Source organism: Sminthopsis crassicaudata, chromosome 3 (assembly GCF_048593235.1).
Source record: "Sminthopsis crassicaudata isolate SCR6 chromosome 3, ASM4859323v1, whole genome shotgun sequence".
Taxonomy (NCBI): domain Eukaryota; kingdom Metazoa; phylum Chordata; class Mammalia; order Dasyuromorphia; family Dasyuridae; genus Sminthopsis; species Sminthopsis crassicaudata.
Window position 1 is genome coordinate 467282453 of NC_133619.1, and position 22046 is coordinate 467304498.

The following is a 22046-nucleotide window of genomic DNA, read 5'->3' on the forward strand; positions in this document are numbered from 1 at the left end:
TCCTTCCTCATCTCCATCTCCTGACTTTCCTATTTTCAAGTCCTAGATAAAACCCTACTTTCTGCAAAGAGCCTTTCTCAATCCTCCTTAATGCTAGTGTCTTCCCTTGATATTACTTCCAATTTATTCTGTATTTGTCTTGTTTATACATAGACAATTACATAGCATTCCTTCTTTTAAGTTAAGGCTGTGAGCTTCTTGAAAGTAAGGCCTCTTTGTTTTTGTATTCCCAGTGCTTCATATAGTCCTTAGCTTGATTTGTTTAATAAATGTTTGCTAACTTACCCTGACTTGACAGATAGTGATATTAACAATAATCACATGCTAGAAATTGGCTTTTAGAATAAAAGGAGCCAGGTAGATTGTTCTCATTGAAAATAAGGTTCATAGAAATTGAAGCTGTGGAGTTAAGACTCAAAACTGGGTCTTTCTAACAATTCATTAACTTCCAATATTTGTATGCTAAGACCGAGAAGTTAAGTGAGAAGGTAAAGTCAAGATTTTAAATGTTTTTGTTACCTTGGGCCTTGAACATTCTGGGCATTTGTTGAAAGATATCATAACATATAGGTTCCAAAGAAGAGGAACTTTAATTTGAACTATAAAATTCATATACTTTGAAGATATTACAATTTTCTATAAAATAATCTATTTAATGGGATTTTCTTCTTTTACTCCTTTATGCCTTTTTTTTCCCTTCCTTTTTCCCTCCCTCCCTCATTCCCTCTATCTCTATGTTTCTCTCTCTCACCTTCCTTCCTTCCTTTTTGCCAACTAATAATGGGTTTTATTTTATTTTATTCCTTTGCTTTTAGGAAGTATTTACCATATATTTTTGAGCTACTTTTATGAAGGGATAACCAAATTAACTCCCCAGGGATAATATGAAATTATTTTGATTTCTATGTTTTCCATTTGTTGCTTCTGCATTGTTTCCAGAGCTATAAATGTCAATGGGGTGCTTTAGCAGACATTATGCAGAGCCCAACTAAAAAGGATTTTTCAAACAAAGATTGGACTTTGATTTACATGTTAGCTATAAAAATAAATTTTTTAAAAGGCTAGGTATTAGATATAGTTATCTTAATGTTTTATATCTTATACCATGACTAAAAGGGCTGAAATTCTTAAAAGGTGTGCTTGAATCAGACAACCAAGCACTTAAGGCTAATTACTATTGGACAATGATTCTATTAGCATATATTTGGAAAAAGTGGCCCTTCTCACTGTTCCCTGCTTGCTTGATGTTTGGTGCATACAGATAATAGTAGGAAGGATTAGAAGGTGGGATGAGACAAGCCAGACTCACTTTTCTGCAGGACTTGGAGGAGAAAGATTGGTGGTGAGCTTGTGGCAGTTTGTCTGTCTCCCTCACTTCTCCCCTTAAAGACCAAGGACTTTTACTTATCCTGACTCTGGCTGTTCTTGAAGCTTTCAGGGAGCTAGCCTACACTTTACAACATACAACAATGAAAATTATTTTCTGAGACATTTTTATTGGCTTGTTTATATCAAAACCCCTCTTGCACTCATACATGCCATTGTTTTATTATGATTTAAGGAGAGACTAAAGCTGTTTTTGTTGTTGTTTGTTTGTTTTTGGTCATGTTGAAAAATTTAAAAAAGACCACCAGAAAAAGATCTCACTTGTATTATTTTAATTGTTTTTGATACTGAAAGGGATTGTATTTCTCATAAAAAGCATGTGAAATGATAAACTGATTGGTGAGTAAAGATAATTTAATTAAAGTGAGGGGAATGCAAAGGGCACTGGATAGACGATCTTGATTAAAAGATCATAGATTTAGAGTTGAAAGGGATCTTAGGTGCCAAGGAGCCATACCATTCTTGTTTATAAATAAGCAAACTGAGGCACCAAGAAATTAATTGATTTGCCCAGGTGGTATAGCTAATAAGTGTCTGAGTATTTAAACCCATATTTTCTTGACTGCTCTACTATTTTCTTCATACTCTCCTTCCCCAATATGTTCTTCACTACCTCAGCCAAGATGGCAGAGTAAAGGCAGGAACTTGCAGGAAATTGCTCCAAATTCCTTTAAATAATGATTCAAAACAAATTTTAGAGTACCAGAACATGCAAAAAAATGTAATAGAACATTTTCCAGCTAATTTAGAATTTAAAAGCTCAGCAGAAAAGGTCTGTCGAACCAGGGTGGGAGTCCAGCACACAGTCCCAGTGCAGCCCAGGCCAGCACAGCCTGTGCTAGCCCTAGCTCCAGCCACCTATTTTCCACAGTTCTTTCGCTGTGTGTAGCTGGTTCTTTTCATTATTGAACAATTGGAACTTACTTGGTTCATCTCATTGTTGGAGAGGGCCACGTCCATCAGAATTGATCATCATACAGTATTGTTGTTGAAGTATATAATGATCTCTTGGTCTGCTTATTTCACTCAGCAACAGTTCATGTCTCTCCAGGTCTTTCTGAAATCATCCTGTTGGTCATTTCTTACAGAACAATAATATTCCATAACATTCATATACCACAATTTATTCAGCCATTCTCCAATTGATGGGCATCCATGTAGTTTCCAGTTTCTGGCCACTACAAAAAGGGCTGCCACAAACATTCTTGCACATACAGATCCCTTTCCCTTCTTTAAAATCTCTTTGTGATATAAGCCCAGTAGTAACACTGCTGGATCAAAGTCACCTCTTAATTTTTAAAAAAATATTATCCATCATAGACAACTCACATATAGGTCCTCTGTCTATGTACAGTCCTTCTATCTGTCCTAATAATGATAAAGCTCTTTGGCATTACAAATATATTTTTCCTATGTAGGAATGCAAAGAGTTTAACAGGCTTGATTCCCTTATGATTTCTGTCAAGCTCACACTATTTCTACTTAAAACTGGAGATACAAGGCCAACAAACCACAGAAAAATAACTACTTTTTTTCTTTTATCATAGCTTTCAATTTACAAGCTAAATGCATGAGTAATTTTTGAGCATTGACAGTTGCAAAACCTTTTGTTCCAATTTTTTCCCTTCTTCCATCCACCCCCTCCCCCAGATGGCAGGTAGACCAATATTTTAATATGAGAAATATAACTACTAGTGATCTAGAACGAAGATTGTTAATAAAGGTTCAAACACTCTTTCCAGAGGGGGAAACACCAGCCTGCTGGCTGCTATAAGTGGCAATGCTACAAACCCAAGCAGAGATTCTAAAATGCTAGAGTCACTTTCATTGTTACGAAAAACAGAGCCTGCTAGCTAGGGACAGATCAAATTACTTAAGCATATCACCATGTGTCAAAACTCCTAATTGATTTTCTACTCATTAAAACCATTATGTTTCTCCAAGGCTATACTGCTATGTGGTATACTTTACATTCTATAGATTATTTTGTAATCTAGCCCTGAGTTGATGTAAACTAAGTTAAATGAGTCATAGAATACAGATTTAAAAATGAGTACAAGTAGTTTAGGCATATTTTATCTATGCTAGGCCTTAAGGATGATTTCAACAACTATTGATTTTCTGAACTTCAAATGTTTAAAAGCATTTCCTATCAAGAAACCCACTCTGGTCTAAATTAATGCATTTCTTCATCTTTAATTTTTCTCAGAATATTTCCAATTTTGTTGGCTTTCTTATAAATTTTCTATTTTCCCTAATTATTTATTCTCACAAATAAACATCTATTTTGCCTATGGGTTATTTTACCCTGCTATAAATTTATTTTTCCCCCACTTCCAAATCCAGCAATATTTGCCAAAACCACAGCTAGCAAAGGTCAAATGAGACTTTATTATAAAATCATGAAAACCAGGAGGATATACTTGCTACCCTTATTCGGTTCTGTGCTTGTTCCTCAATTTACAATTCTTTGGAAGCAGAGGGGGAAATGACCCTCCCTAGAATCTTGTTGCTTTGATGTCATTATGTATAGTATAATTATCCCTTTTCAAAATTTTTCTCTGTCCCTGTTCAACACCTTCCTTTTCTTCCCTTTCCTATTCCTGTTTCATCCTTGAACTTAATTATTTTTCCTACTTCTGTCATGGCTATACTCACAGTGGGACAGTCTTGGTGCCTGAAGTATTTTAGCTTATTGTTAAATTGAACAAATCTAACATATCTACAGGTTTACCTGGAGAAGGACTCTCTGCCAATGTCTTTTTTTTTTTTTCCTTTCCTGAGGCTGGGGTTAAGTGACTTGCCCAGGGTCACATAGCTATGAAGTGTTAAGTGTCTGAGACCAGATTTGAATTTGGGTCCTACTGAATTCAAGGTTGGTGCTCTATCCACTGTGCCACCTAGCTGCCCCTAATCCTCTTCTTGATGTGGATGTCTTTATGATGCTTTAAGATGGCTTAAATTTAATTTTACCGCTTAAGAATTAAAGGAACAAATTTTTTTTTGGAGACCCAAACTTTTATTGATCATTGGTAGCACCCATGCTGCTCCCCAAGTGGGGGGGGGGAGGGGAGAGGGGAGGTAGGGGGAGGTAATAGAAATCTTCAAGCCCAATGTCGAAGGACTCAGAGTCCTGCTGGTTCTGAATCTGTTGCTGCTCCTCATACAGCCAGGCCACCTGAGCACTGGAAGTTGCCTCTTCTGGTTTCTTGTCTTCTCGAACTTGGAAAAATTGGGGGAAGCGCAGGGAGATGCCCTTGCCGCTCTCCACCAAGCCTCGGGCTGCTGAATAGATCGGGGAGACCGAGAGATCAGCACATTTGATTTCCCACACAGTGGTCCGCTCTAGCCAAGGGTCAGGGGGTACGATCCCTTCAGCAGGGACGTAGGAAGGAGGAGCAGGAATCACGAGGGCCTGGAGGTTCTGATAAAGTTCCTCCAATTGTTCGTTGCTGAAGCCTGTGCCCAGCTTGCAGATGGCCTGGAATCCTTCACTGTACTTATCGAAGGCCGCCAGCAGGAAGCCCCGGCCCGCTTTCTCTGGCCCAGATAGGCCCTGATCACCACCAGGTCCAGGGTGTCGCCCATGCCTTTCAGGTAGTCCTTCTTCAGCTTGAGCCAGTTGTGGGATCTCTTGGCAATCTCATAGGTGGCGTTGGTTTCAAGGGTCTTGACCTTGAGGCTTCACAGGAATCTTTCACTGACTGCTCCAGGAAGTCGGCGATCTGCTCCACGTCCTCCGTGTCCAGAGACGTGGTAAAAACGAACTCGCCCTCCGTCTCGATGAAGTTCTCTCGGAGCAGCTGCCGCCTCCGGGACAGCGGCTCCAGGGACTGCCCGTTGAGGTAGTTGAGGTCGAAGGCATGCAGACACACTTGGACCTGGATCTGTCTCCTCCACTTCCTTGCGCTTTCGGGTGCTGAGCACCTGGAAGGGCTGAATCTGCTTCTTTGTCTAGTCCCAGGCCACGGCCTCCGAGTCCAGGATGCAGTAGACAACGGAGGGACGCTTCATCTTGAGCACGCGGCTGATGATGTCCCAGTACCGGCCCGTGTTGTACTCTTGGTTGCGGCTGAATATCTTCCCGTCCCCGTTGACCAGGACGTGGATCTGTGCTCTCTGCCCAACATACTTGTATTCACACATGAAGGCCGACTCCTCAAAGCGCTTCACCACCATCCCGATGCCTCGGGTGGGGTGGGCCAGCATGGGCTTCAGGGGTAACCCTGGGGTCAGCTGGCAGTGCTGGGGCAGCTGGTCCAGGCCGTGCTTGAGCAGGGCGGGGACGATCGGGTCCAAGTCGGGCACCTCATAGAAGGTCTGCTTCAGGATCAGTCCTTTTTTCTCGAGCCAGGACTTTCTGGCTTCTGCTGACTTGCCCTTCCCAGCATCCACCACGGCAGGGGGGAACTCTTGGCCAGGGGGGTGTGAGGCTCACGGCCTGAGCGAGCGCAGCCGGCACCGACAGCCAGGTGAGTCCCAGGCGCAGCCGCCCACTCAGGGCCCTGGCGATGAAGCGGGCCTCTGAGTGGCGGCAGGCCAAGAACAAGCTTTTGATGATGTCTATCTTCTTTGATGTGAAGGCGCTGCCCCTGAGGCAGGCGATGTCCCGGAGCTTGCTCAGCACCCCGGCGGCCATCAGGTGGGGGCTCTGGGTGTTGCGGCTGACTTCCACCACCAGCCCTATGTCCCCCAGTTCTGCCATCTCGGCCCGGGTGGTGTTCAGCTGCCGCCCTGTGGCTTCAGCCACAGCCTTGAGGAGGACAGCGTCCCCCACACCGAGCTCCAGGCTGTGCTGGGGGGGCCCAGCTGGTTCAGACTCAGGTAGAGGACCGGGAGAATGTCGGCGGGGACAGGGCGACCACAGAGCGTAGGAGGTTGCTCCGAGTCTCCACCATCCGGAGCCGAGCAAAGACTTCCTCGATTTTCTCAAAGGTTCGCGCCACAACGAGGTAGGGGATCCTCTGGCCAGGCTTCCGGCAGGCGTCATCGACAGGGTGATAGCCGCTCTTCCTCGGGTTGTAGGCGGCTGGGTCTGGGGCCGCGCTGGACGTCTCCTCTACGGCTTTCCCCGACTCGGCCTCCTGCAGGGCCTGCTTTGTCGCTGCTGGTTTTCGGGTGGGAGGGGAGGGGGGAGGAAGAAATTGCAGAAGGCCTTGTGTGCTTTGCTGGGCGCCTTGGGGGGGGTCTCGGTGGGTGCCTCGGTTGCTTGCGTGGGTGCCTTGGTGTGAGCTTTGGGCACCGAGGTGGGCACCCTAGCGTGTCCCTTGGGGGAAGCCTTGGGCGTCTTGGTGCGGGCCCCAGTGGATACCTTGGGCGTCTGGGCTGGTCCTTCGGGTGCCTGAGCGGTACCTGGGTACCTGGGTGGGCACCTCGGCGGGCGCCTGTCCTTCCCTCGCCTCTTCAGCCGCCTCCCCCAAGGCGGGCTGGTCCCCCCTCTCAGCCTCAGGGATCGGTGGGGGCTGCTCTGGGCTCCTTCCCGCACTCTTACCTCCCTCCCTCTTGTGCCTCTTGGGCTCACTGCCCTCCGGGGCCTCGGAAAGCTCCTGTGGCTTCCGCATCTGCACCTGTTTCCGGGCTGTGCGGCGCTTGGGGATCCAGGCCGGGTAGACTATGCTGCTGGGGGGGAAGTCTGGGGGGGAGCGGCTGGAGCTGGCCGGGGCCTCCTCGCCTTCGCCGCCCAGGACTCGGGGCACCCTCCTGGCCAGCCGCTTCGCTGGTGACTCACCCTCCGACTCCGCGCCATTCCTCTCCTTCAAGGCTGCGTTGGAGGCTGGCTCTCTTTCCCTGCTGCTTTTGGGGGGCTCCTCCGGCTTCTTCTCCTTGTCCCCACTCATAGGCTGGAAAAGCGACTTGATGGATCTCTGCATGGCGGCTCCGGGGGCTCCTCTCTGCTGCCTCCTCCTTAAGCAACTCTCCAGAGACTCCAACTCCGGCTCCGAGAAAGGTTCCGGCTCTGGCTCTACAGAGACTCCAGTTCCGGCTCCGGCTCCGCTCTCTTCTCTAGCACAACTTCGCGCCTCAACTTTCCTGCGCTGATTCGCTGGGGGAAGGAACAAATTTTAATAGCATAAGAAATGGACCTATGATTTCATTGGTATAAAGAATTCCCAGAAGAAAATGCTACTTTTTAATTGGTGTTTGTTGGAATAGTATATGCAATCTGAAGACTTAATTTACCAAGAGTAATGAAAAGTTAAGGGACTTTTCCATGGGTATACAATCGATATATGTCAGAAACAAGACTTGAACTCGGGTTTTTCTGACTCCAAGGTTGCCTCTCTCTTGCCACAATTTCATGTTACCTTTTTAAAAAAAGAAATTAAAATCAAATAAAACACAATTTAGAATTAGATCCTTCTGAAAAGTCAAAAAGACAGTCAGATGGGAATACCCATAGGGGAGATAAGACAATCCCAGAAGGACACTAAAATGAAGCTTCTAATCCTCCTTCCCCAAACCCCAGAACAAACCTCTTTATAGTTCATCAACAAAAAAAAGTAAAAACAAGACAAAACAAAAATATATAGTCCCAATCCAGATTACTTGCTATTAAAACTCCAGTCTGGTTTATCAGAAGCATTGAAAAGGGACACTGGGGAAAAAGAGGAAAGGAGAGTACAAAAGGAAATAGAAGGAAAAAGAACTCCAAAAGAACATCAGGGATGCAAACATAACTTTGCCCCCAGACATCTAGGATCCTTCACTTATAGTGATCCTCCAGAGCCTTACTAGCTATACACATCAAATCAATACAACTCCTACTACTCTGCATCTCACAGGGGTATTGTGAAGAGAACTTTGTAAACCTGCCAATATCCAGCACAGTGCCTTGAGTATAGTAGAGGTTTAAACATTTGTTCAATTGAAGTAGGCAGGCAACACAGATCCTTATCCTTAGTTTTCTTGCTAGGAAAGAAAACTAGGCCTGTTGGACAGAGCATTGAATCTAAAATCAGGAAGGATGATATCAATAAGCATTTACTAAGTACTTACTATGTACCAGACACTATGATAAGTTTTCAGAATTTAAATATAAGCAGACAATCTTTGTTCTCAAATAGCTCACAGTGTAATGGGGAAAGAACACACAAAAAGAAACTGAAAAGGATGAAAAGGGAAGGGATAAAACTATGGAAAATTTTAGAGAAAGTTTGAAGGGGCTGGAGTGTAATCTGGGGAGGAATTTTGTTTGACAGTTTGCCAGGGTACCCTCCTAAAAAATGATGGGTTTTAAGAGGAACCACCCAATCATAGGGAGAAGCTCCAGAGAGGAAGGGAATTTCTAATATGAAAAACCCCCCTTCATGTATTAGTTGTGTGTCCTTGGGTAATTATTAACCTCTCCAGCTATGGCTTCGTTATCAATAAAATGAGGGGATTTGACTCAATTACTTTCAAACTTCCTTCCCATTCTAAATTTTTCATCTTAAGATCTCAATACTCTCTTTCATCTTTAATATTGTTGTGATTCTGGAAGTTTTGTACTTGCTCAGAAATGGAGTTGGGGGGGGGTACAATTAAAGCTAGATTAAGAGAAGCACCAGATTACCATTTGTTTTTCAGTAGGTTATTACCATTATTGCTTTGTAATGGCTCCCTAGGATGATGGTGAGGGGTTTTGTCCCTAAGAGATTTAAAAAGGAAAAAGAGAGGGGGAAAAGAGAGAAGTAAAGGAAAAGAAGAAGAAAAGAGGAAGATGATCATGATAATGTGATTGACTTTAAATAGTTAATAAGAATGTCAATATTTTCAATAGCTACCCAAAAAAATCTGGTTTGCGCAAATGATGGTCAGTAGCTTGACTTACTAAGGACTCCTAAGTGGAAAGTAAAGAAAGGATAGTTGGAGTATTCGCTATACACTTTCTTTCTAACTGAAATAAGGCTAGATAATAATGGCTAGAATTTTTATATTACCTTAAGGTTTGTTGAGCATTTTGTAAATGTTATTTAATTTTAACTTCCCAATGTCTGGGGGGGAGGGGTAAGGGAAGAGGTACTATTATTATCCCCATTTTTCAAATGAGGAAGCTAAAGCTGAGAGAGATGAAGTTACTTATTCAGGGTCATACAACTAATAAAGTGTCTGAGATAGCACTTTCATTTTGATTTTCCCAACACTGACACATCTATTTAACTGTAGTTAACTTTTTTTAAAATTAGGAATATGTTTACTATGAAAAAAAGCCTTAAATATAATTTTCTCTTATTATTGTTTCATATAACAGACAAATTAAAAATAAAACTGGCATTAAATTCCTTTAGAATATTTCCTTCTCTGGAATTTGGGGCAAAAAGAAGAATTGCAAAATGGTTAATTTTATCACATTAAGTTAAAAAGGTTTTGTACAAACAAAACCAATGCATACAAGATTAGAAGGGAAGCAGAAAACTGGAAAAAATTACATCCAAGGTTTCTGATAAAGGTCTAATTTCTAAAATGTATTTAAAAATTGACTCAAATTTATAATAATTTATAATTGATAATTTATATATTTATTATATATGTTTATATTTTTATTATTATTTATATTATACATTATATATTTATATTATACCTACAGTAACATTATCTCAATAACAATGGCAGGTGGGTGTGTTGGTTTTTCACCCACTAATTTAAAAGCATAGTCCTTCAATAGAAAGCATAAAGCAAAGCCTCTCCCCAGGCCAACATATGGCAAGTAGCCATGGGAGAAGCAAGCAGGCCCCTTGTCCATTTACAGTCTTTATATTGCATATCACCCAAGACAGTCCATTTCAGCTGCTACACTGGAACTGTATCTGCTGTCTCTGGTGTCACGGTCAGGAGGGACATTGCTGCCATCAGCATCTGGAGGGCTGCTGACATCTGGCTGGTCCCTCTGGGCTGTTGTCTGGTCCTTCTCTTGGATCCCCAGGTTACAAATGTCTCTGATGGGGATGAACTCTGCTTCTGGATCTGCACCTAGGAAAAAATGTACCTGGGGCCCAACTTGGGCCTTTCCAAATGCCATCCAGGCCTTTCCCCATCACAGTGGAAACAAAGTTGTTGTCAAAAAGACAAAAAAAGTTACGCAAAAATCAGTCAGTCTGTCACTTAGCTGCACTTTCTGTGTATGCCAGAAGTGCATTGCTAAGGTAAAATGCAAAGAATTTAAAAATGTAAAACTGAAATCATTTAAAATGTAAAACCAAAATACTTTAAAACTGTAAAATCAAAATTTAAAAATTGCAAGCAATCACATATGTGTATTGCCACATCTTGTACATATCCCCAAATTCCCTTCTCTTGTTTAGAAGAGAACATCTTGGGGATATAGTCTGTCCAGTAATGACTTGACTGGTAGGATTATAAGAAATGCCAGTGGAATGGGCAAAATCAAATTCAATGCAAAAACATCTGAAAGCAAAATAATTATAAGCCAATCCATAACCTGTCTTAAATGCATGTGAGATTCCTACAATGGAAAAATGGTTGATCACACGTCTAGCTGCTTCTCCATATTGGAATGAAGCCATAATGTCCATTGGTCTTAAAACATTAAATTTCAAACCATAAGGGTTTTGTCCTATAGGGAGCATAGGAAAGTAAAAAGAAAGATAAGCTATGTAGCTTTTTGCCATGCTCCTAGCTTCCTCTTTAGTTATCACAATTTGCAAATATAAAACTCTAACATCCTGATTGTAAAAGATATGATTTGAAAGTCCACTCTGAAAAGGACATGTAAGGTATAATATTTATCTGAGCTCTTTCTCACTCACTCTCAAAGTTCTTAAAAGAGCTGATACCTTTTCAGTGGTCTGCCATTCATACTGTTAATGAAAAAAAGAACTCAGCTATGAAAGCTTCAGTCCATGATATCCCTGAATTCTTTTGCCTAAAACCAAAGTTTGAATTTCTGATACCGAATTGTACTTCAGGAGTGTGAATCAATACATCTGATGTTACTTTTCCTCCTGGGTCAAAGATCACACACTGTCTATTTATTCTAGTGATTAAAATTGCAATTTTCCAAACCATTCTAAAAGTAAACAATTTTATAAGTACTCATAGGGGGTTGGGTAATTAAGCCCACTTGTGGAAGTGGAAAATCCACGAGGTAAGAAAAGAGGAGTTCCAACTCTCCAAAGACAATCCTAGAGGTTTTACAAGTATAAAACTCCACTCTCTCTAACTGCAAGGTCTTATCCTTGTAAAGTTTCTTAGAAAATAACTGAACTGTATTTTTAAATTTTTTCTGAATATTATAGTCAATGCACCCCAATTCCTTTTTGCCTTGGGCCATAAAGCCTACTCCAGTCTTTTGAAATGAAGACACCGGAGTTTTGAATGGATTAATGGGCAGTGCTGATGATATTATTGCCCTTACTTTTCCTCCTCCTCCTTCTCCCTAGGCCCCCGAAGGTGGGGCTGAGGGAAGAGGGTCAGGAATTGGAAAATTCCCCAAAGGCTGATTTAAAATCAAAACTGAGCTTTGCATATAAGAACTAAACCTCTTCTCAATGGAAGAGTAATCAATAAATTCCTTAAGACAATAAAGCATAAGGTAAACCAACAAAACACTAAGAAGAATTTCTCTACCATCCTATACTTCTATGATTTTAAATAGGGCAAAGAGAAGGGAAAGGGAATCAATATTTACATAATGCCTACTGATATGGTTTATGCTGTAAGGCTCAGCACCAAGTGATGTGGTTTGGGGACCAAAATGATATGGATGATATAGACACTGGAGGATGGTAGGCCCCAAAAGTTGGGGTTTGGTCATGTGAAGAATTCATACCAGGAATGGTAAATATGAAATAGAGTTGGGGAAGCATAGAAAGGGGTTTTAATATTAATGATGGAAATGATGGGAGTTGAGGTCCCTTTAAGATTCCTTTCTAATTGCCCAACCTATGGCTGACCTTGATTCACAAATCCTGGCCAAAGGCACCCTTTGAATATCTGGGACTAGACACACTATCAGCTCAGCTTCCCCCAGCCCTCACCTGATCTGAGCTAACTGAAAAGCCTGGCAAGAACTTGGAACTGCCCACAATCTTTTGGGTATAAAAGAGGTGAGCTGGAACTACCGACCATGTAAGGGTTCCTGCCCGCCCAGCGGCCACCTCTGGCCCTAGCATCTTTCTAATTGAACTTTTCTTCCAAATTTCTACAATAAACCTTTTATTTATCAATCTAGGTTTTCGGGCCTATAAATTCATTTACAGGGGACACTGCGCCTCATGGGATTATTTTACTATCTATGCGCCAAGAAATGGGGTTCCCCCTTTCGTTTCCCTCATTAGAAAGGGCCAATTCCCTAAGGGACTTGCCATTTACCAGAAGAAAATAAACTCCTCACGAGGTTGAGGCAGCCCCATAGCTGACAGGCTAAATCCTGAAAGGGTTATAGCACCTCAAAGAGTTAGCTAGCTCTAAGGAGGAGAAGTGGGATTGGGAAGCACAGTGGAATTCAGAAAGATACCATATGGCATGGGGGAAAGATAAGGAGAAGATACTATGAGGGGGGGTGCCTTGGTAGATTGACCAAAAGGAAGGCTGTAGTCATGGGATGGCCATCAAGTATATTTTACATGAAAAATTTGGCCTCAGGGGCATGACTGGGATTGTTTACAGGGCATGCAAGGTGCGGCTGCTCACGAACTCTACAGAGGGTGAGTCTCAAGGGTTTGACATACTTGGTTTTCTAGCTGGAGGACCTCCCCAGAGAGTGGGACCCTGGAGCTGAACTGTTCTCTGTCAGAGCCTTCTCCCAACCTGCCTCAGGGATCCATTCCTCTGCTAACCACATCCAACACTGAAGACTTCATCACCTACTAAGTCCCAAGCACTGTGCTGAGTGGTTCTACAAAAATTATCTCATTATCATCATCTTAACCCTATGAGATAGGTGCTATGCCCAATGGAATGTAATTTATTTTTGCTTGCTGAAACCTTTTAAGATATCTTGGATTAACTAGCTAAATTTTTTTCTAAAGGACCATGCCTTAAATCCAAATCTGGCTCTCATTGATTGGCCAACAATAGATCCTTGATTTATTTGGAGTGAATGTAAATAGAAATTGTTTCTATTTGGGTGAGAAATCCAGAGGGTCTCACCCTCCCAGACTGGATTATTACTTTTTGAGTAGGTAAAAGAGACCATTCTTTGCTTCAATTTTTATCTCACTTTTTTTTCCGCAGGAGGATCATTATCTCAGTCAAACTGAGACCTGGGAAAGAGCTTAGCTTAAAAAGACAAGGTCTGTCACTGCATCCAGGGCCACCTCCAGTCATAGAGATCTGTATCTGGACACCTGATCCAAATGGTATTGGAGGAGAAACAGCCTGATGACTTTGCACAGCCCTCCCACACTTAAATTCAAATCTCTTTCACACATGGCATCATTTCCCTGATGTCTCTTTGAAAATGAAAGACAAACAAGATCTGTATTTCACCTATTCCCTTCCTTAAAAGATAAAAGGAACTAGTTGTTTAGTTACTTTCCTCTTTGCTTTACATATTGTTTCCCTACCTTCTTCCTCCACCTTTGTTCTTACACTGCAGAAGGTATCAAAGTGGCTTAGTTGAGCAAAGTGTGAACTCCAGTTAAGGGGGATAGCTTACAGGAATGAAGAGGAGAAGATGGCTTTCTGAGTTCAGGAAGCTTGTAGAACTCTAAGTTCAACTTTTAACTAAAATCTTAAGAATTTGCCAACATGAAATAAATTAAAATAAAACAAAAATTGTAAATGGGGACCAGATTTTGAAAATGTTAAACATCAGGCTGAAGAGTCTCTTTCATTCTTGATTATTAGGTAGGTACTAAAATTTATATCTTAGTGGATGGTATCCTGTATACATGCAGGTGTGTTACATATATGTATGCATATATACATATAGTTTACTTATATGTATGCACACACATATATTTTTACATATGTAAATAAGCATAATTCCTGGTTGGCATAGTTGCTAAATTCCATAGTTGGCCAAGCAAAAAAAAGGGTTTACTTTAGATTATTGGAAGAAGTCAAAAAAAGGAGAGTTGAAAAGGAAATATGGACTTCTCAATGGTTAATGGGATATGTAGAGCACTGCACATCAACATGTCCTTTGCTTTTCAGTATTTGCATTCCCTACAGACTTCTGGGAATAGACTTCAATAAGATATTCTTTTCTTCTGGTTTGAGTTGATAGAGGTCTCAGGGGAAAAAGCCCACCTACCATTGTGTATATTCAGTCTTTTCTGATGTATATGACTTCCTTGATTTCTGTTTATTGCTTACTTTTGTAAAGAGAACAACTAGCCATTTAAGAAGATCTTTTGTATAAATGGCATTTGGTAGGAGTTAGCTAAACTGGTGAATGTAAACCAAATCTTATTTCCCCCTTTAGAATGATCATTTAGAATGATCACCATGATTATGGTGAACTATAATTGTACTCCTAGATTAAAAATATTTGGGATATGGTAGAAACATATAATTCTAGTTCAATATCCCCCTGAAAGATAAATACCACCAATTCATGGAAGTCCTACATCCTTTTAGTGCATCTCTTTTTAGTTTTCTAGAAATGCTGGCATTTATACTCTGAAAAAAAGCAGAAATCACAGTCTCCCTTAGAGATGAGGTGATCTAGTCATGCTCCAATTTACTCAGCTATCTTTTTTTGTTTGCATGGCCCAACTACAATATGTTGCATAAAGAAGATTATTTTGGTTGTTATGTGGAAGGTAGGTTGGAGGGGAAAAATATTGGAAACCCTCTAACAGGAGCCTACATTAAAGTAATATTTAATAAGTAGAACAATATATATATATATATATATGTATATTACTACATGTAATAAACAGAAAGAAATGCTCCCCCACTGGAATCAAAAGTGAATATTGCAAAATTATAAACAGGCATGATTTTTTAAAAAAATGACAGGAGAAATTTTTATCCTCTTTTGAAGAGATACAAGGCTCACAAGTGTTGTACAAAACACATTTTTTTTTTCTGATTTTTTTCCAATGGATTAATTATTTAGGTTGATTCTTTTCCTGTTTTAAAATACTATTGTAGGTTATTTGGCATTATTCTCTGGGATGAAGGTAAGGAATACTTTGGGAAATTGTTATGTTTCAAAAAATCATCAACAAAACTTATTTTTAATAAAAAAATAAAGTAATAGTAAATTCATTAGAGCAATGTAAGCAGTTTTGGATGTTGGCCTGGAAGTAGGGAATGGGATCTTTGACAACTCAGAAATAGAAGAAACATAACACAATTGAATGAATTGGAAGAAGTGTGGTCAACCATCTAATGACTAATTTGAACAGTACTTTAATGTTCTTAATAAGTATTATTTTATATTTTAGATATCTTTATGTTAAATCTCACTATCAGATACTAATCTCTACAAGTTAGGGGACATGTTGTGTTTACATTTTGTAGCAATTTAATAAGTATTTAATTGAATTTAATGTTTTTATGTAAATACTGGACTTTCTTAAAGTGAGGTATACCTCCACTTTAAAATATCATGGTGAGCAATATCCCAATATCTTCTACCTAGTTGGTTTTTTTTTTGTTTGTTTGTTTGTTTTTTTTGATTTTAGATTTTTGAAAGGGTTCTTGAAAAGATTCCCTCAGGATCTGACTGGCCCAAATGGCCAAGGTTCAAATTGTGCTTTTTTCAAAAAAAATTTTTTTAGGTAGATTCATGTGACCTATGGCTGTATCAAGAAGGTTTCCTACTCACCTAAGGATATAAAAACACCCACTGCTGTGGAATCAGAGTCCTTAGGTAGAGTCCCAAGATCATGTGAGCAATCCATTCTGCCATGCTGATTAGACTGATTCCCACATTGGGGAGCTGGTATCCTAGCTGTGTGCTAAAGTATGCTTTGCTAAAAATCCTATGTTATGGCTTAATAAACCTCCTTTTTTAACTGTTGAATGACTTCCAAGTTCCTCATTTTCCTCCAACCTCTAACTTGTATTAACAGCCTGAGTAAAAAGCCCACCTCTAACACTGGATAAAGAATAAATAACAGCCATAGAACTGGTAAAAAAAAAAAATTAAAGCATTCTTTGGGTAAGAGTTGAGTTATCAAGGAAAGCTCATGAGACACTTTTTTCCTGATGGCCAAAGTTCTACTTATTGAAGCCCAATTCATCCTTTAAGATTTTACTTAAATAGTTCTTCCTCTATGAGACTTTCACTAGTAACACTAATTAAGAAGGGTCCTCCTACCTTCTTCAGAAATCAAACAGCATTTTACTTATACTTTTTTTATTTGGTGAGCCAAGTGTAAGTCCTTTGGGAGACTAAAGCAAGAGTGGTCCCTTGAAGAACTTAAGGGGACTTGACAAGGCCAGTTTCCCGCTTGATAGTTCATATTTGAGCTCCTTCAGATTATATACTGACAGCTGACATAACTGAACATATTTTATTTTGAGATAGGATGTTTTAAAAAATGAAAACAAATAGCAGAATGGGCCTTGACTAATACAGCAAGGAAATGTCATAGTCTTGGTTATACTTTCTGTATTTTTTTGGCATCTGTGTAATGTATAACAAAGAAAAATATGGTTATTATGGGACATAAAAGGGAAGCTCTAAGGAATAAAGTCAGTTCAAGATTTAAGTTTGAACTTGTCTGAACCCATTCATCTTTATTTCACTCATTGCTTCATCCAGCACTCATGCACATTGCTAGCATTCCTGTGCATTTGAAATTCTGTATTAGAATAATTTGTGTATATACCTTACATTTTCTTTTGAAATCTATATCCCCTATAAGATTCTATAAGCTAACTCAACTAGTGAAATTTCAAAAGTTCTGCTCAGCAGTCAATTGTATAAAATAAAATTCATGTATTTGACCCATATAAAAACTACTCTACGTTGCATATTATTAATTAGTAATTGTCACTAGATGCTTTTGTATCAAAACAATTCTATGTTGGTCTGTTTTGACAGTGATGTCTTGTCATTCTTTCATTCTATTTTTCTGATGATGTCATTGATTTTCTATGCATTTTTGTATGCTCGAAAGCATAAATTCCATTTCTTTGATGTTGTAATTAAGTGCTGATTTGTGTGCATTAATCCCTCTCCCAGCTGCATTGCTGACTCATTTCCAAAGGACATTCTTTTTTATGGCACAGAAACTTTTTCTCTTGGATTCTCATTCCACTCTCAGATTATTTCACACATTGGAAATACTTTCTAGTTCTGAGACCTCACCTTTTAATTGTAAGCTCCTTGAAGGCAGGGATTATCTTTCAGCTTCTATTTATATTCTTAGCATTTAGCACAGTGCCCAACTCATAGAATATGCTTGATAAATTTGCTTTTTATGTTGATTCTTTTTTGTTACTTACCTTCCTCCCCACCAGTACAAATCATTATAAATATACACATATACATACACATATATGTGCATGTAGTTCTATATCACTAATATAGGAAAGTATTCAATTTTTTGAAAGATAGACTTGAAATCCCTTGGAATTTTTAAAAGTATTGGCCAATTCTATCAGCTGCTAAATATCACATAAATCTTTCCTGTTCTTCTTATGACTCGGATCATTAACTTTTATCTTCTCATCTATTATAATTGGTGATTAATGATGATATAATATAATTACATACATAATGATAGTGCCACTAGAGCATAGCATACCTTAGCCTGAGAGATTGCTTCCATCAAACTCTCTTATTACCATGCTAGCTAGAATTTTGATTATTTCAGACTATAGTCAGAAAAAATAATTTTAAAAAGAGATTCTTAACTATACAAACTCTTTTAGAAGGGATAAGAGAGCAGTTTAAAAAAAAAAGGAGTAAGGGGAATTATGTTTAAAACAAGGAGAAAAGGGAATATTTTAGACTATCTATGTTGTATAAAAGCAATTTGTCCAATTCCTCACTTAAATCAAGCAACCAGTCAATTCAATGCAAAATAAAGATTAGTTATTGAGATTATGTGATCTAAAGTCACCAGTATATTTACCCTTATTATTGGTTGCAAAACTATTGGATCACATACATATGTGAGTATATTATATGTATGTATATATACATACATCTATCTATCTATCTATCTATCTATATATATATATATACATGTGCTCTATCATAAAATTATCAAAACCTTAAATAGTACCTTTCTTCAAGGAGCTTACATCCTATTTAAGGACCTATCTATTTTTAGCTGCTTTAAAAATAATGAAGTACAAAATGAAATTGTAAAAAGCTAAAATAGTTTAAATTTTAGATATGTAGTTTTTGCTGGAGGTGTGTACTATTTTTACAAATATTTATATAAAAGGATTAATTGGATGATTGCATTTAATAAGAAGCTAATGAATAATCAAAATGGTTATAGTTCAGTAGTAAAAATATAGAAGGCTTTTGTTATCCAGTGATTTTAATAGAACTTCCCACCCACACCCAACCATGCATTATACATGCATGTATAAGTATTGAGATATAGTAGCACCATTCTTGTCTGTTGGGGAAAAAAAAATCTTTAAATCTTATGAATAAAATTTCATTTTTAAAAATCCTCTAGTAGATGTCTACCTTAATGAAAAATTTTGTTACTATTACAACAAACATTCCTATAAGGTGAAAGACATTTGAAACTCGATGCTTTTAAGAAGCTTCCTTTTGTAAAACATGAAAATACAGGATATTTTAGCTTAAGGATCCCTTGATCTCTCTGTTCAGAGTGAAGCCATACTATTAAGATGAGAATATTTAAATGATATGTTCTTTTTTCCCTACTAGATCTGTAGTCATTTAGAAAGTTAATATTGTTTAATTATCCATTCACTACATAAAAATAGAATGTTAAAGCATAGAATGTCAGAGATAATCTGGTTCAGCTCATTCGTTTCAAAGGAATTGACAAGGGAACTGAGGCCCAAGGAATATCATATTGCTAAAGAATATATTGTAATTTGAAGACAGTATAATGTAGCTATATGAGTTTATGCTTTAATCAGGGCACTAACAATACCATACTATTTTATAGTCAAGCGTTGGAGAGTACTTATTAACAATACTTCAGTTGGATTAACAAATGTTTTAGGACATTGTATTCTGTTGGAGGAGGAAGATAGGGAAGGGTGGGCAAGAAGAAAGTCATGGTGTGTAAGAAGTGTGAGAGAAAAGGCAATAATATAAGTGAGTATGTTATCAGTGCCAAATGTGTGCTATGAACAAGTGATGCCATAGGAATTCAGAAGATGCAAAGGTCCGTGTAGGCTGCATTAGTCAGGGAAGGCTTTACAGAGGAGACAGGCTTTATACTAAGTCTTAAATGTATTGTGTTTCAATAGGCAGAAGAGAGTGGAATAGAAATTGCATGTAGTTTGGTAGGGTTAAGGGATGGGGCAGGAAATGAGGAATGTATTTTAGAGGAAAATACATGAAAAATATGTGTGTATATGGTTGTATGTGTATTTTATTGTTGGGTTGTTTCAGTCGTGTCTTATGACTCCATTTGGGGAGGTTATTTCTTGGCAAAAATACTGAGGTGGGTTTTGTGTTTGTTTTTTTTTTTTTTATCATTTCCTTCTTCAGCACATTTTATAAATAAGGGAACTAGGCAAATAGAGTTAAGTGACTTGCCAGGGTCACACAGCTAGTAAGTGTCAGAATCCAGGTTTGAACTAAGGAGGATGATTCTGATTCCAGGCATGGCACTCTGTCCACTGTCACCTAGTTGACCCTAGAATGTTTATATACTTATGTATACACATACATGAATTACATATACTTGAATATATACCAAATGCACATCTTTCTTTCTTTTCTTTCTTTGTTTCTTTCTTTGTTTCTTTCTTTGTTTCTTTCTTTGTTTCTTTCTTTGTTTCTTTCTTTGTTTCTTTCTTTCTTTCTTTCTTTCTTTCTTTCTTTCTTTCTTTCTTTCTTTCTTTCTTTCTTTCTTTCTTTCTTTCTTTCTTTCTTTCTTTCTTTCTTTCTTTCTTTCTTTCTTTCTTTCTTTCTTTCTTTCTTTCTTTCTTTCTTTTTCTCCCTTCCTTTTCTTTTCTTTCTCTCTCTTTCTTCATTTCTCTCTTTGTTTCTCTCTCTCTCTTTCTATCCATCATCTATTTAACAGTGCTTAACACAATTGTAGTTCTGTAAAGTTTTTTTTATTGTGTTTGGAATTGTTCAAGATAAGGGTAGATATAAAATCTATAGCCATATTTTAGTAATTGAAAACTAGGCAAAGAGATTGTTATGTGAATGTTATCTGCCACTGAAATTCTATCCATGCCTTTCATTTCAGCATTCTTTTCCTCTTTCATCCAGACCCTTTTCACCAGGGATCATCACTCTACATCATAGGAATCTACTCTTCTTTGACAGAATTTAATACATCCTCTGGGGTCTTTCCTTGGTCAAACATGTTCTCTACATGTGTGCCTCCCATGTGTATTGGGAGTACGGGACAGAATGGTTTCTTTTTACTTTATTTGCTATGCTATTAGATAGAATGTTTTTGTTTTCATGCTTTGAAATAATAATACGTCCTCAGGCTTTCTGATAAAAGTTAACACATTGGTGGGACTAATGAAATTTTAATTGGCTGCTGATCTCAGACTGTCTCAAAATTGTGGTAGTTTTCCTGACAGTTTATGGACTACATATATGACAAAAATCCATTCATTTACCCATAGGAGAGAAGTTCAGGTCTTTCTTATTAAGAGCCTTGTTACTCTTTGTACAAATATTCTAAAAAATTTGGTATCTGGTTTCTAAGGCCATAGCAGATTTGTAAGTAGTCGATTAGAATAGGAGGGGATGTTAGACAGATGTTACTTCAGCAAGAAACTTTCATTTCTCAGTGAATCTCAGAGCTAAAAGATGGAGGTTCTCTGGTTCAAAAGCCATACTTTATACATAATGATTCTATAATGTTCTGTTGTCTCTAAATTATGATTGTTCTCTGGGGGCTTGTGGGGGTCCTCCATGGGCTTGTGGGAGCTCCTTACAGAACCAATGAGTGAGCTCCTTTAAAGGGGTAAACTCCTTTAAAGGTTTGAACTCCTTTAAAGGTGTGAACTCTGAGCTAGAGAATAGTTAAGTACCAGACAATTGACTTAGCACCTAGTAATAATCCTAACATGATTCAGTTTTAGAAAGGGGAAGTAATTTACTTCAAATCATCTAGTCATTTAGTGGCAGAACTAGGACTCAATCTAAGTCCTGTGACTTGTCCTCTACTGTTTTTCTTATTATAAACCACATTGCTTCTCCTGAAAGTGAGGGAAGAAACAGAAATAAAAAAAAAAAAAGAAAAAACTCCAAATCACATATAAGTACCTGCTCCCCCCAAAAAAGTCACAATATAGGTCTAAATGGTGTAGGGATGAGAAACATGTCTAGCTTAATGTAAAAATAAATATTCATACTTATGTAATTAAGGAAAGGTCAAATTACATTGATTGGTTCCTCTCTATCCTGCAGTGAATAGATAGAAAGCTGTCCTTAGAAGTAGGAGTCTTTATCTTGAAATCCCAATTTCAAACATACTGCTATGTGACCCTGAATTTGTCAATTAAACTCTCAACAATTGAGGAATCTCTCTAAAACTACAGCTTTTACAGTAAGTAAAAGTCCAGTCTACACTGAGAGAGTGAGCTCCATATGGTTCTTCCTGACAGGGGAGGGGAGGGTG

At 38.7% G+C, this 22046-nt stretch overlaps 1 pseudogene; it reads right to left on the reverse strand.

The window, feature by feature from the left end:
• Positions 1–4405: 4405 nt before the first annotated feature.
• Positions 4406–7436, reverse strand: LOC141559690 (DNA ligase 1-like; annotated as a pseudogene).
• Positions 7437–22046: the final 14610 nt, after the last annotated feature.